Below are 15,214 nucleotides of genomic sequence, written 5' to 3'. Positions count from 1 at the left end.
TTACTTTGTTTTAGGTTTGTTTCCAAACCAGCAGATATGACTTCATCATTCTAGCAGATGACAAGTCCCTAAAGCAGAAATGGAATTGTATTTTGTTCTTAGCTCTAAGGATTGCACCTTCCAATTTATTAGAAGTGGCAGTACCATGCCACAGTGTTGTGAAAATCCTACTTCTTTGCTTAGGCAATTAGCTGCTAAAAAGGGCACTTTTGGGAACTCTACTTTGCCTGTTTTTCTTTTTTTCTAGCCTTTGATAATTTTTTTTTGAGTGTCATATTTATTCCATGTTATGAAGTCTTTTTCTTAAATATACATTGCTTTACCGTAAACCTTATTTTAAGCCATCGTTTTAAGTTACTCCTTGAAATTAATAAGTAAGAAAAATAAAAATGTGGTTCTAGAACTAGTCCTAAGTCAAATTGCATGTCCTGTGGAATCATAGACTACTATTTTTGTTCGCTATTCAGAGTGCTGCAATTGTCTAAACCACTAGACCTGTCGAGTGCTTGTAGTTGTGTAACGTCAGACTTTGTAGCACAGTCAGCTCAGCACTAAGGATGTGACAGCCCAGGAGTCCGTCCCTATGTCTGCATCTCAGACACCTGTGCTTGTCCGAGTTCCCTTACTGGCAACCGCAGAACAGGCGCCTTACAAACAGATTGTTTAGTTCTGAACTAAAACAGCCCTTCCAGTTTCAGCTGCATTTTGCGAAAGCTAGATAATCTGTCTTAATTCTGAGTGCTTTGCCATGTTTGATGTTCATACTCCTCCTTTTATCTTCTGTGCTGCGCTTTTTTTCTTCCATTAAAAAAGAAAAAAAACCTAAATAGTCTGAAATAAAAACAAGTAAGGTGATAAGAAGCCTCCTAGGGAAGACATTTTTTTGATACAGTTGGAGTAACACCAGTGTACTCATCATCCGAATAAAACGGAAACTGTGATGTAAACCTAGCAGAACGAGCAACAGACCACGCTCTTGAAGTACACAGTTCAGTTGTGATTTCTGCTGATTGTGAATTATGGATCAGAATTTGACACATAATCATTGGATCAGTTATTAGAAAATGAGGAATCACAGAGGAGTGCATATAATTATAAAACCATTAGAATTTAAACTAAGGTGATAATGTACTTTTAAAAATAGCTTAGAAAATTGAGATCAAGGAGAAGTGGTAGAAATTACAGTCTTTTAGAAAATGAGATCAAACCGTTTTCACTAAGACTTTTCATGGTTCATAATCTGGTTTTCCACGTGGGTGGTGTCTAACACCTAGGATTTCAGGGGGGTGGCTAGAGGCAGTTTGCTAAAATGAGGCAGACTGATTTTGTGTGTGGCCAAGCATGCCGCAGGTGGCTGGGGTTGGAGGCCGTGTGTGATAGCTGTTTAGGACACTACATTTTCTCTCCTTCCTGGTCCCCCTTTCTTTCTCTCCCTGCCCCCCCCCCCCACCTCAGCTCTGTGTCTGGTAAATATATGTTAATATACACATTGGTTCTTTTGAAGGCGGGAGGGGCTTTAATCCAGTGGGTCCTATATCTGGCTCTTCAGTCAGCCAGGGAGCTCTTGAAAACTCCACATTTTCGCCCTCACCCCAGACTTGCTTCATCAGAATGTCTCCATGGGTAGGACCTGGGCATTCACGTTTTGCTGATTCGCTAAATTTGTAAATGATTGGTATTGTCCTAATGCCCTTGTTTTGCAAATATGGAATAGGTAATAGGTTCAGGTTTGCTCTTCCACGGATAGCTGCATTTCTCAGAAAAGGTTTTTGTAAGTCTTGGAGCCTTCCTTGAAGGTAGAGCCACAGGCACTATGATAATTTTTGGATTGGCCTGTGTCAGAGCCAGCTAGCTGTCCCCTACATCAGATTAGGCCTTCCTTCCCGGACACAGGGAGAGGTGCGTGGCTCCTGCTGCGTTTTCACACTCCTCTCAGCAGGCAGGTGTGAAGTAGTGGTGGCTGCCACTTTCCAGTCAAGACTTTTAGAAGCAAATGCACTGCCTCTTTCATTTATAAGTAGATGAAATGAGATGCATTTATTATAGGAACTGGCAGGCCGGCCACAGGCCCCCAGGGGTGGGGTGGGGTGGGGAGACCTCTGTCACTGGCGAAGATGCATCAGAATTTCAGGGCTCAGTATCCCCAGCTTCATCACGCCCTCACCACCCTAATTCATAGAATCCCAGTCCTTTCTCAGAGGTGCCCCCACTTCAATAGTAGACACCCTGCAAGGCTCCGAGTTCAGCTTGTGTCCTGTGGGAGACCCTGCTCGCTGAGCCATTTGTCACGCCGGGCGGCCTGCGGGGTCTCAGCTCCTGCTCCCCACATAAGAACGCAGGATGTGGCGAGGCCAAAAAGGAACACCCACGGAGCCATAGGTAGGGGAGCCATACCACCGCGGTCTCACTGGAGGCTGGATTCACACGACCTACAAGCAGCTGTCCGCTTCTCGGCTGCCAACTGATCGACTCCCTCGACTCCCCTCCCCAGCGCAGCCGCAGCAGTTATATTAGTGGCCAATTGGCTAACTGGCCACAGCCGACGGCCATCTACTACCCGAGCCAGCACCTTTCCACATGAGGCCGAGAGCCTGGACACTGCTCTCTGGGGCTCTGTCCCCACAGCTTGCTCTCCGGTGTGGCCAGTCACACAGGTTCTGAGTTAGATTTTCAGCCGTTTCAGCCCCGAGGCTGCAGGGGTCAGGCTGTCCCCCGAGGCGTGCCTGGACGCCCTAGGCTGCTTGTGCTGTGCTGGCGCTGGGACGTCTGATCCCCGAGCTCACTGCCTCCTGCCCCTACTTTGTCCAGTGATACCAGGGCCACCCAACCAAAGGCATTATTTTCCTTAGTTTTCCAAAAATGCCCATCAGTGTCACGCACAGAGTCCATTAGCGTTGCTTCCAGGCGGCCGCGGTGCGGGTAGTTTGTGTGTCTGTACGGGTCACACCACAGGCTCTAGACGCTCTCTCTGCTCTGGGAGCATCTTTAATCAGGTGAGGGAGCCAGTTCCAGAAACCCCAGAACCAATTCAGAAACTCATCTGTCGTGCGGGGCGGCCTGCGGGGTCTCTGCTCCCGCTCCCAGCATAAGAACACAGGACATGGTGAGGCCAAAAAGGAACACCCATGGAGCCACAGGTAGGGGAGTCATACCACTATAGTCTCACTGGAGGCTGGGTTGGAGACACAGGAAGCAGGAGCCACACTGTTCGCAACCCTCACTGCGCCGCTTGCAGGCTCAGCCACCATCTTCTTGCTAGCCCCCATTTGCTGCTAGCGTAGCCACAGCAGTTATATTGTGGCCAATGGCTCACTGGTTACAGCTGACGGCCAACTAGCCCCAGCTGATGGCCATCCAATCACAGTTGATGGCCATTTACTACCTGAGCCAGCACCTTTCCACGTGAGGCCAAGAGCCTGGAAACTGCTTTTTGGGGCTCTGTCCCCACATCATCCTTAACATCTGCTCCTCTAGAACCTCTCTCAGTCCCAAACCTGTCTGGTCAGGATTCTCCAGAGAAACACACCAACAGGACGTGTATTTATTTATGATCGAGTTGGCTCACGTGATTATGGAGGCAGAGAAGTTCCAGTCTTCCGCAGGCTGGAGAAACAGGAAAGCCAGTGATATAATTCAGTTCGCTTTCAAAGGTCCAAGCACCAGGAGTGCAGATGTCTGAGGGCAGGAGAAGATGGGTGTCCCAGAAAAAAAAGCAAATTTGCCCTTTCTGCACCTTTTTGTTCTGTTCAAGGGCCCTCAGCAGGTTGGATGGTACCCACCACGCTTGGGAGGGCATTCTTTCCTCAGTCTCCCCATTTGAGTGCTGACCCCTCCCAGAAACAGCCTCGCAGACGCACCCAGAAATAATGTTTCACCAGCTCTCTGGTGTCCCCTGGCCCAGTCAACTTGGCACACAAAATTAACCCTCACAGTACTTTCTGTCGGTCGACCTGAAATGTCCCTATTGGCATGTTTTCCTGCCCTCACAGGGCAGCCTGAGAACAGGTGTTGCATTTGGCTGGCGTGTCTTTAGCCTCCTGTCATCAGGTGCGTTCCCCTAGGCTGACTTTCAGGACATTGACATTTGTGAAGAAAATACTGTGTTTCCCCGAAAAGAAGACCTAGATGACAATTAGCTCTAATGCGTTTTGGAGCAAAAATGAATGGAAGACCCGGTATAATAAAATAAAATAAAATAAAATAAAATATAATATAATATAATTAATATAATATAATTAATATAATATAATATAATAATATAATACTGGGTCTTATATTAATTTTTGCTCCAAAAGACACATTAGAACTGAGTGTCCTGCTAGGTCTTACTTTTGGGGAAACACGGAAGTCTCCCCCACTTTCCTTTTTTTTCTTTAAAGAAAACATCCCTCACTTTGAGTTTCTCGGCTATTTCCTTTCCATTCGCTGTGGGTCTTGTGTCTTGGCTGCAGTGATGCCCTGGTGTCCTGTCCTTCCTGGGGTGACATATCGGGGGCACACCATGGCCATCTATCCTCCGGAGGATGCTAACTGTCATCACCCTGGGCACGGTGCCCATTTACCCACTGGACGGTTACTGACTATTTTCCTTCCCGTACGTCGCCGAAACAGTTTGTAGGGAGATGCTCAGTGTCCACTGGTGCTTCTGGCCCGCTAGGTACAACCTTTGCCAGTGTGGTTTTCTACCTCCTGTCCACCCTCCGTGTTTACCAGGTGGCCCTCAGCGTTCTGTTCATCCTTTGCCCCATCAGTCTGTCTGTCTGTCTGTCTCCCATCATTAAAATGGACTCATTCATTCCTGCTTTGAATGGTTGAATGGTCCTTAGTTATTTCGGTGCTCAAATTGTCCCAGTAGGATTTGGCCAGCAGGAACGGCTGCCAGTTGACTTCTGTATCTTTGTGACATCATCTTTTAAAAAGCATTCACTTACTTCCTGATATAATAAGATGCTCTGCGTCCCAAGTGTACTGACCTTGCCCCACCCTGGAATCTGCCATTTCTTGGGGAGCCCAGGTTCCTTTAGTAGGGGTGGCATCCGAGGCTGAGGCCTGGGTGCCAGCTGTGCTCCTTTGTGCTGGTTCTCCTGCCTCCATTCACAGTTCAGTGTGAGGTCCGCTGAGCCAAGGTCAATTTCTTTGTGTCCTTGGGTGATTTGACCAAAATTAGACCCCAAGCATCTCTGACTGTTAGGAGCCCCCGTCCGCGCCCTCGACTTTGCTGTTTGTTTGTTTTGATTTTGAATTTAGTCCAAGAATCACAATTATAAATGTATTTCTGTCTTAGGGCTTCTCTTCTTTCTTGAAGCAGTCATCACTTTCCATTCAGTCATGTAAAGATATTTTTAAAAATTCCCCCTCAGTTTTCCCCCCAAAGTAATATATTTTGCAAAGTACAGAAAAGTGCCAGGAAGAAGAAGAAAAAATTACCTATCATTTCACCACCCAGAGGAAAATATTAACCTTAGTATATAAATGTTAGAACTATATTTGAAAAATTTAATACCGAAGTTCTCCTTTCTAAATATACTTTCTTAACACTCCGATCTTCGATACCCAATAATTTATATCCCAAATATCTTGAGGCTTTATAGTTTTCTATCGTACGCTAGCTTATTGACATTTGGAATTACAGTGTTTTCCAGATTTCTTCCAAAATTAGTAGTTTTAGTCTTTTTCCCCTGCAGTTCTTTGATTAGGTATTGTCTTCTATCTCTTCTCAGTGGACCTAAAGAATCTGTCTAAGCAAGAACACTGTGGAACATGTCTTTAGATGTTTTTTTAAAGTGACATTTTCCCCAGATTTACATTTTGGAACTACCCGTTTTCTTCCTATTTTTTGCTAGAACATCCATTACCAAGAATATCTTTTTCTGCTGGTTGATGTTCAGCAGTTCCTTACTATGAGTGAGGGATTTTTCTCATGGAATTTAGGAATTTTAGTCCTTCCTTCCACTTTCCAAACGAGAAAACTGTGGCTTAGAATAGTTACATGGTTGCCATGTGTCCCACACTTATTGTTGGTCTTGCTGGGATGAAAACAAAGGCCTGTACCTCACTTCTTTTTCGCTAGTGTTTAAAAATCTCAGGGTAAAATGTGTTATGTGTTTCTCTAGTTTTATTCTCCTAATTTTCTTCCCTTCTGCATAGATTTGCTGCGTGCTTCGTTTTCTTGCCTTTTGAAAAAGATGAAAGGCAAATTTAAGGAAAATATACTAACTTTTATCATGGAATGCTTTTTTTATGGCTGCATTATAAATTCTTGAAAGCAAAGGCTCTAATGGAAACATTTCATAAGAAAGTAGGGGTTCTATCAATGTGTCCCCCCCACCTTTTTTCTTTGTTTTTTTTTATTTTTTTTTTTAGTGAATAGACCATTTAAACTAAATTAAGTAAAGGATATAAATTCTGTTGTTTCAGTTTTAATATTTCATGACTGATTTTATAGATGAAATTATATTTTACAATAAATAGGAAGAAGAATTTATACAGCCTGTTCTATTTGATGTGAAACAGCAAATCCCATTTCTCTGTAGCTGTAAAGAAAATTCATTATAATGTCTTTAGTTATAAGGGATGGTTTCATTGTGATTAGTTACACTGATAATAAAACAACCTTTTCAAATGGTATAAGATACAAACGATCCTGTGTGTCTGCTTTTAATGGCATTGAAATTTTCCATTCTCTGTTTTGTTCATAGAATCTGCATTCCTTTCTTTATTCCTGTTTTCCTGTCCCAATTAAAATTTTCTTTCTTAAATAAAAATTAAAACAATTAGGTAGAAATACTGACACACATTGATTTTAAAAATACTTTTTGAAAGGAAATAAATTTTAACTTGTGTAAAATCTTTCTGACTACAAAAGATTCATTTGTCAGAGGTGGTTGATATAACATCGTTATAAAATTAACTTTATTACTGGATCAATTTACTGTATTTGCAAAATAGTACTTGAAGTGTAAGGAAATTAAAAAAAAGAAAAGAAATAGCCAGGTGAGAAGGCTCAGCTAATTTTATAGTTTATTTCCCCCCATGATTTGCTGTTTTATATTGCTTTTCACACATCTTCACAGGCACGTAGTGTTGGAGTGGTGGGGCTCTGGTAATGGAAGGGCTGGTCTGTTTATTCTTGTATGGTCACCGTGGTTTGAGCCCTGTTAGTCTGGCTTATCGGTGCTTGTTTTAGCTCTAACTTAAGCGGTAGGCAAATATTCTGATTTTTAACTTGCAGGCAACATTGAGTTGGGTATTTGAAATAGAACATGGGCATCCCTGGGATAGGAACAGTGCTCTCCTCTGATGCGCACAAGACTTTTCTCCATCTCACTGGGCTTGAGAGCCACAGTCCCAGCGCCTGGCTTCAGTGTATCTTTGGCCTCTGGCTGGGGAAGGTTCTGTTTGAGGATTGAGCTAAACGTGGCCTGTGAGATGCTCTGGGGATGAACTTGATCAGGTTGGGGTCCTGTGGCCAGAGCCCCCGGCCCTCCAGGATGACAGGCCTGCTGCTGGAGGCCCGCGAGGGAGCCATGCCGTCAGCGTGGCCCAAGGGCTCCGGCTCCTTCAGCGCCATGGCCTGTGCTGGCCGTGTGTTTATGGCGTGGGAGCCTCATTGGCTTTGGGGCTGTTAGGAGTGAAGGCGGCCGACATTTCTGAGCCTCTCTGGAAAGGACCTCCTGGCTCGCATTCGCTCCGAGGCAGATCAGCTGCTGAACGGTTCCAGAGGCCTGTGAACATGGTTGTCCTCCAGAGGAGGATTTTCAGAAACATGAGGACATCTCTTTTGTTCCATACGAATCTAAATTTAAAACTCTCTCCACCTCATCGTTTTATTAGTTAGCTCTTTACTCACTCTTGATTTTATTATATCAGTTTTTCATTGTAAGTGGTATCAGATCTGATTTTGGTAGTGGAAGAGGCATAAATCTAAATGTCAGTTTATTGAAGTTCTGATATTTTACAGAAGTTTGATAGGAATTCTGCTCTTCATATGCATTTCAGACAATATACCTCAGTTAACACTTACTGACGTCCAGCTGTGTATCTTGATATTATACTCCTAGTATAATATTTGGGACTAGTCTTCGGGCTAGTCCCAAAGACGTTTGTTAAAGATTGGAGCATATAGGAAAGGAAATATGTATCAAATATATACCACGGAGAGGTGAACTTGAGCCTTATCTGTTCTTGACAAGGTGGAAAGGAGAAGGGCATTCTATGAGTCACTTACTGATACGTAAGAAATTATATCACAACTTAGTGGCATAAAGCAACAAGCGTTTATTCCCTCACAGTTTCTGTGGGTCTGGCTTTGGCAGTGGCCTTCACGCGGTGGTCCCCACTCGCTACAGTGGGGCCTTACTGCCTTCTGCACGTCAGCCTTTTTGATGTCCGCAAAGGAGTTCAGAGCACCGTTGGGGGTTTTTATACACGCCTGTGTGTGCACGCCTGCCCTGCCACACCCACGTATCCCGTGTGATTTTCCTGGTGGCCTGGTGCCAACGTGTGCTAACTTCACAGTGCTTACACCCTAACTTGGGTGCGTCTAGGAGGGGTGATGGGGGCCTGGCGTGGGGTGGACCCGGAGACAAGGGGTTCCTTGTGTGGTTGGTCTTGTCTGTTAGTGAGAGTGTGCGTGTGTGTGCACATGCGTGTGTGTGTGTGTGTGTGTGTGTGTGAGAGGGGGGCAGAGAGGCGGGGGAGGGCTCAAGCTTGCTTACTGTATATGCCTTAGAAAAAGGAAATGAAGAGAGAAATGAAGACTAGATTGGAATGAGGAAAAAGTGGAACAAAAAGGAGAAAAATGAAGGGAAAAGAGTCACGCATGCTGCCCGTGGTAAAGATAGCATATGAAATGGCTGAGTATTTGTACGTTTCTCTAATAGTTCCTGAAATACTTGAAGATGCTGGAAAAGGTTCCTGTGAGAAGTGACCACCAGGGGTCATCAGAAGGCTGCTCTTGATTTCTTTTTTATTTTTCTTAAAATGTATATGAGAATTTCGATTTTTGCGATTTTTTTTTTTTAAACCATAGCAGAGACTATTTCAATTAGAGCAGAAACTTTCCTCTGTGACAGATTCTTGGTGAGTTAATAATTTATAGGTAAAATTGAATATAATAAAGTGATATGTAACTTATTTTTTTGAGCCAAGGCACAACTAGTTGAGAATTTGGATAAGAGTAGACACTGTAAACGGAACTGCGTATTTGAAAATCGTGGCGCAGTGAAGATATGTGTTGAGTGGTAATGGATGGATTTGTATGAGAAGCATATGCTTTAAGAAGATTTGGTTTAATAATGTATCTCATTATTTTCGTCTAAACACCTACCAGGTCCTGAGTATGTTGAAACCTTACTGTGGGAAGAAATCCAAGACTCATTTTTTTTCTCCACTGGATACAGTACGAGTCCTTTCAGAAAGAAGTGATACTGTGCCTTCTTTACTCTGAGGGTTGGCAGAGAGTTGAGTCCCGTCTGTTCTGTTGGTTGGCTTTGTTCCTGAGAGAATAAAAGGGGCTTTCTGGAACAGGGCAGGCTTTCAGTGAGTGTTTGTTGAGTGAATGAGTGACATAAGCCTCCACAAAAATGAGCCCCTAAACTCTCTCAGTCGGGTGATTTTTGAATTCCACTTTAAAAAAGACCCCCTCCCACGTCTCCATTGGTAATATTGTGCTTGTTCTAATACCCTTTCTGCTGAAGGTTTTCCTTTTCCATTTACATTAGCATAACCTTCCTCATTTCCGTTTCATCCCCTCTAGATCACTGTAAGGAACTTAAATCACTTTGCAGTTCTGCGCACTGACCTTGTCCTAGTTCTGGGCCGTGTAACTTAGACGAGTGAAAGGCTCCTAGACTTTCTCTGCCTGTGATATGTTCTGCTGACAGAGAAACTCACCTTCCTCTAGCCGGGCTGTGTTGGTGACGCCCCACTGACACTGCTGAGTAGATCCCAGCTCTTAGTTCAGAGCCTGTGTGACGTGGCCCTGGTTGAGCAGCTGCCTTTGTTGTAGGCTGCAGTGCAGTAGAAAGCCAGACCTGCCGCCGTCTGGACTGCTCACGGTCTTGCTCGCTCATTGTGTGTTTTATGGCTTTGCCTAATCTCTCTCTTCTACAAACTCTTCCTACCTGCTCCCTCAACAAAAGAAAAAAATGATTTTTCGTTACCTCAAGGTTTAGCTCAAATGATGTTTCTGCTATTTTAGCCAACTAGTCTACGTGGAAGTATGATCCCTTGCCCATTTATACTGCTTTAGATCTTAGTTTATGTCACACACATGGTCATCATGTGTGGCCTTGTCTCAGAGTTCCTTTGCATGTATGTCAGTGGCTCCTAATAGACTATGAGCCAGGTGAGGGCAAAGAATGTGTTTGTATCATTAGAGTTCCTTTCACATGGTAGGCACTCTCTCTCTATGTGTTGAATGTTACTCTTTCATGATACACTAACATATTGAATTATTTTATTATTTAAAAAGTCAGTTGGGAAATAGTGTAGAAATATTTCCTCTGTTTGTTGTAGAGTTTTTAGAGCCATTATCTAGAAGATAGTAAAGGGTGTCATTATTTTGCTTCTGCATATGAATGTAGTTGTCATTCTTTTGTCTCCAAAAACATAGGAGCAGGTATCGTCATTAGAACATTCACGTTGAGCAGAGCTTGTGTGCTATCCATGCCTTCGTGGCGATGACACCGCGCCAGTGGCGACGGAGAAGGTAGCCAAGTGGTGGAGCGCAGTGTGGGGACAGCAGGAGATGGCTGGGCTCGTCATCGAAAGGAAGAGAATTCACACTGTGGTAGACTAAGCATTCACAGAAATTTGAATATAACTTCTATCCGGGACATTTTCAAGGATATCCGTATACGGACTTACACCAAAGTTGATAGAATCGTACACTGAGTCCCCATGTCACTGCCACTTGGCTTTAAGACCCTTAACTGTGCCCTGCTCCTGGACGGTTTTGAAATGCATCTCAGACATTTTTTATTTCATCCATAAATACTTATGAGAGGAGACATTTCTCATATCACAGTGAGGTAGTCGCTCATTCTAGTGCCTTATATGTGCTTGGAATTGTTTGGGGCTCTTGGGTTAAAAAGGTGTGTAAAATAAACCATGGCCTTACATTCTAGTGTGAGGAGACAGAAAATAAAGCAGATTCATTAACAACCAGAACAGGAAAAACATTGATTTCATCAAAATTTAAAACTTCTGCTTATCAAAAGACAACATGAATAAAATGAAAAGGGAGGGAATGTTTGTCACAAACGTAACTGACAAAGGGCTACATCCAGAACACACGAGCCACCCTGCAGCTCTGTAATAAAGTAGACACCGATGTCAGACGTGGGCAGAAGGCTACCCAGTGCGTCACAAAGCACATGGCAGAGGATTGGGCTCTGTCGCTGGCCACTGGGAGATGCCGAGAAGAGCGCCACACACCCGTTACAGTGACTGAAGTGTACAAGCCTGGCAGCTTCAGACGGGGTTCGCCGCACGCGATCGCCCCCAGTTCTTGCCGTTGCCAGTGGCTGTGTAACACATGCAGCCACTTGGGAAATCTGTCAGTGTCGGGTGGAGCTAAACATACCCTGTAGCCCAGCAGTACCACCCCTATGTATTTATACAAAAGGAATGAAAACACGTGCTCATAGAAAGACGTGCAGGAGTAATCACAGCAGCTTTACCGTAATAGCAAAAAACGGGCAGCAGCTCAGAAGGCCATGAGTGGAATTGTGGTAAATCCATACAAGCACTTAGGCTCAGCGGTCCTCGGTCCTCGCACGGCTGCGTGCACCTAACAAGCTCCCCGCCCCGCCCTGCCCCAGGGCATGTCCGATTCCATTTGCAGAACTTCTGGAACAGGCCAGACTGCTCTATTATGGAAGAATTCAGAGCAGTGGTCGCCTCAGGGAGGGGAGGTAGCAAGGCTTGAGTGTGAGGTGGCTTGAAACAGGTTTCTAGAAGACGGCTGTGTTCTTTGTCTTAATAGGGACGCTCAGGAGAGGCCTCTGCAGACCTCTGCTTCTCTTTCTGGTGTCTCCTCTCCTTTCCTCCACCCGCTGTGGCCCGGCTCCTCTCTCCAGGGGGTAAGCAGGGACTTAGCTGCCTTAGGTCCCCTCTCAGGGATCACTGCCCTTCGGGCCTGCTGAGAAGAGCCCCACACGCACATTCCAATGGTCGCATGCTGCTGTTTCCTACATTCCCCCCCCCCCCCCCCCTTTTCAGTTGTTTCATTCATGAGAGTAAATTCAGTCCCTGGGAATTCTTGACCAGAGAGGATGTCCTGGATGGAGAATATATCTATTTAAAAACTATGCTGTCACCCCTTATGACGTAGGCAGAGATTTTGTGTTGTTCTTTGCTGGAATCCCAGTGTCTACAACCAAGAATACTTGGCATATACCGGCACTAAGTGCAGTTTCTGGAACAGACACATCATTCATTCTTCCTTTCCTCCCCCTGTTACAAAGATTGAATAGCAAAACCAGTGCTTTATCTAAAAGACCATTTTTCTGAAAGGTCCATTCATTGGAACCTTGATCTTTGTAAACAAAGGGTTTTGTAATGAATTAGTTTGGGAACCGCTTATGTACTGAGCTATCCTGTGTTAAAGAAATTTTGTTTAAACCAGAGTTTTCTTCTTTGACCAGGGATCTTACCCCCCCACCCCCAAAAAATAAACAAACCTATTAATCTCTTACATAATTTATATTGTGTGGAACACATTTTGAAGAAACGGTGAACATCTTATAAGTGTAATAAAACCATGTACGTTTATCTTTTTCACTCTTTAACAAGAGTGATACAATATGTTATATTGTATTACATACAATAAAAGTAAATACAGGATGTTTTCATATGGTAGATTATATATGACAATTTGTATATTTTTAAGCAGCTTTATTGAGATATTCACATTCCATTCAATTCACCCATTTAAACTATGGTTTAATGGATTTAAGTATATTCAGACATGTGCGACCATCACCACAATGAATCTACAACGTTTTCAACACCTCAAAGAGAAACCCTGTAACCTTTAGCTATCACCCTCCCCCCCCGCCACCCCCCCCCCCCCCGCCTACTCGCTCCCCTCCCCCATCTGTCTCTAGATTCTATAGGTTTGCCTACTCTGGAAACTTCCTCTAAGAGGAATTCTGTAGTATGTGGGTCTTTGTGCCTGGCTTTTTTCGCTTAACGTAGTGTTTTCAGGGTTCATCCATGTTGTGGCATGTGTCAGTGCTTCATTCATTTTGTCGCAGAATATTTTTCCATTGTATGGATGGGCCACATTTAGTTTATCCGTTAATCTACTGATGAACATTTGGGTAGTTTCTACCTTCTGACTATTAGGAATAATATCGCTGTCAACATTCTGGTACAACTTTCTGTGTGCATGTAGGTTTTCATTTCTCTTGGGCATATACCTAGCAGTGGCATTGCTGGCTGTATGGTAACTCCGTGTTTAATTGTTTGAGGAACTGCCAGACCGTTTTCCAAAGTGGCATCATCATTTTACATCCCTGCCAGCCGTGCGGGAGGATTCTGAGTTCTCCACATTCTCGCCAGCACTTGTTATTCTCTGACTCTCTGATTTTAGCCATCCCAGTGGGTGTGAAGTGGGATCGCATTATGGTTTCGATTTGCATTTTTCTAATGATGACTCATGTAGATTATCTTGTCATGCACTTTTTGGCCATTTGTGTATATCTTCGTTGGAGAAATGTATATTTAGCTCCTTTGCTCATTTTAAAATTAGTTTTTTTGTTATTGAGTTGTAAGAGTTCTTTATATGTTCTAGATTAAGTCCTATATGAGATATATAATTTTTGAAGTTTTTTGCATTCCGTTGGTTGTCTTTTCATTTTCTTGATAGTGACCTTTGAAGCATAGTGACATTTGAAGTTTTTAACTTTGATAAAGTCCAATTTATGCATTTTTTTTCTTTTGTTGCTCATGCTTTTAGTGTCACATAGATAGTTTTTGTTCCCTGCTTTTCGCAGAGTCAGAGCAACAGCCTTCATTTGCTTTGTCGTTGTTATGGAAAAAAATAGTTATCATTAAATTTGAGGACATAATATGTGATGGCTTTTTATAACATCAAATAAAATGCCTTTTGGTTGAAAATTCTAATTATGGTGTAAAGTAGATGGAAAATGATATATTTTAATTGAATTAAATAGCATAATGAAAAATAAAATCAATCTTATTGATTTTAAAGCATTTTATTCAATAAAGTCCCTTCCCCTCCCCCAGGTTTACTTAATTAATTCTGTTCTACCACTGACATTTCCCTTTGCTGTTAACCTTCAGACAGCACAGAATGACTATTAGATGAAGAGATTGGTGATTGACAACTGGAATAGGAGCGGCTTTTCATTGGCAGAACAGCTTGAGCATGAATGGTGATATGTGATGAGAATATGCACGTTGTTAATTAGGATACAGCTAGAAAAATAATGGTGAGGCTCTTGGCTCCAGGGGAAAAGGATGAAGCTGTTGTTTTTATTTTTAGTTATTTTTCATTTATTAAATTTATTGGGGTGACATTGGTTAGTAAAATTATACAGGTTTCAAATGTACGTTTCTATAGTATTTCACCATATATTTGACCCTCTTTACCCTTTTCTACCACCCTCTTCCCCACTTACCCTCTGGTAACCACACAATTGTCTGTGAGTTTTGGTTTCGTCATTTGCTTGTCTTGTTCTTCTGTTTCTTTCAGTTTTATATCGCACATATGCGTGAAGTCATCTGGTTCTTGACTCAAAAAATCTGAAAACATTTACCTGTAAAGGTGTATGTACCCCGATGTTCATTACAGCATTATTCACAGTGGCCAAGACATGGGAACAACCAAAGTGTCCTTCCTTCCGTAGATGACTGGATAAAGAAGATGTGATATGTGTGTGCGTGTGTGTGTATACACACACACGCACACACAAGGGAATATTACTCGGCCGTAAGAAAGGGTGAAATCCTGCCATTCGCGACGAATGGATGGATCTTGAGATTATTGTGCTAAGTAAAATAAGTCAGGCAGAAACAATTGTTTTTAAATATGTTTCTTTTATACTGGGACTTGGGCTTCTTTTGCGGGAGGCATAGAGGGGCAAGCCTGACTTCCTGACTTGCATCACAGCAGTTTTGTTTTAATCTGTTTACACAGTGGGAATTCACTGAAACAATATTTGAAAAGAGCTTCTCTGTTCAG

The 15,214-nt window shown here is 43.2% G+C and overlaps 1 protein-coding gene across 3 annotated transcripts in view; it reads left to right on the top strand.

The window, feature by feature from the left end:
- Positions 1-15,214, top strand: part of ZNF407 (zinc finger protein 407) — a 377,771-nt gene that overhangs the window by 5,721 nt on the left and 356,836 nt on the right. The gene's annotated exons all lie outside the window — the stretch shown is intronic.

Source organism: Rhinolophus sinicus, linkage group LG09, assembly GCF_036562045.2.
Source record: "Rhinolophus sinicus isolate RSC01 linkage group LG09, ASM3656204v1, whole genome shotgun sequence".
In the NCBI taxonomy this organism is placed as follows: domain Eukaryota; kingdom Metazoa; phylum Chordata; class Mammalia; order Chiroptera; family Rhinolophidae; genus Rhinolophus; species Rhinolophus sinicus.
This window is presented reverse-complemented; position numbering and strand designations above follow the sequence as displayed.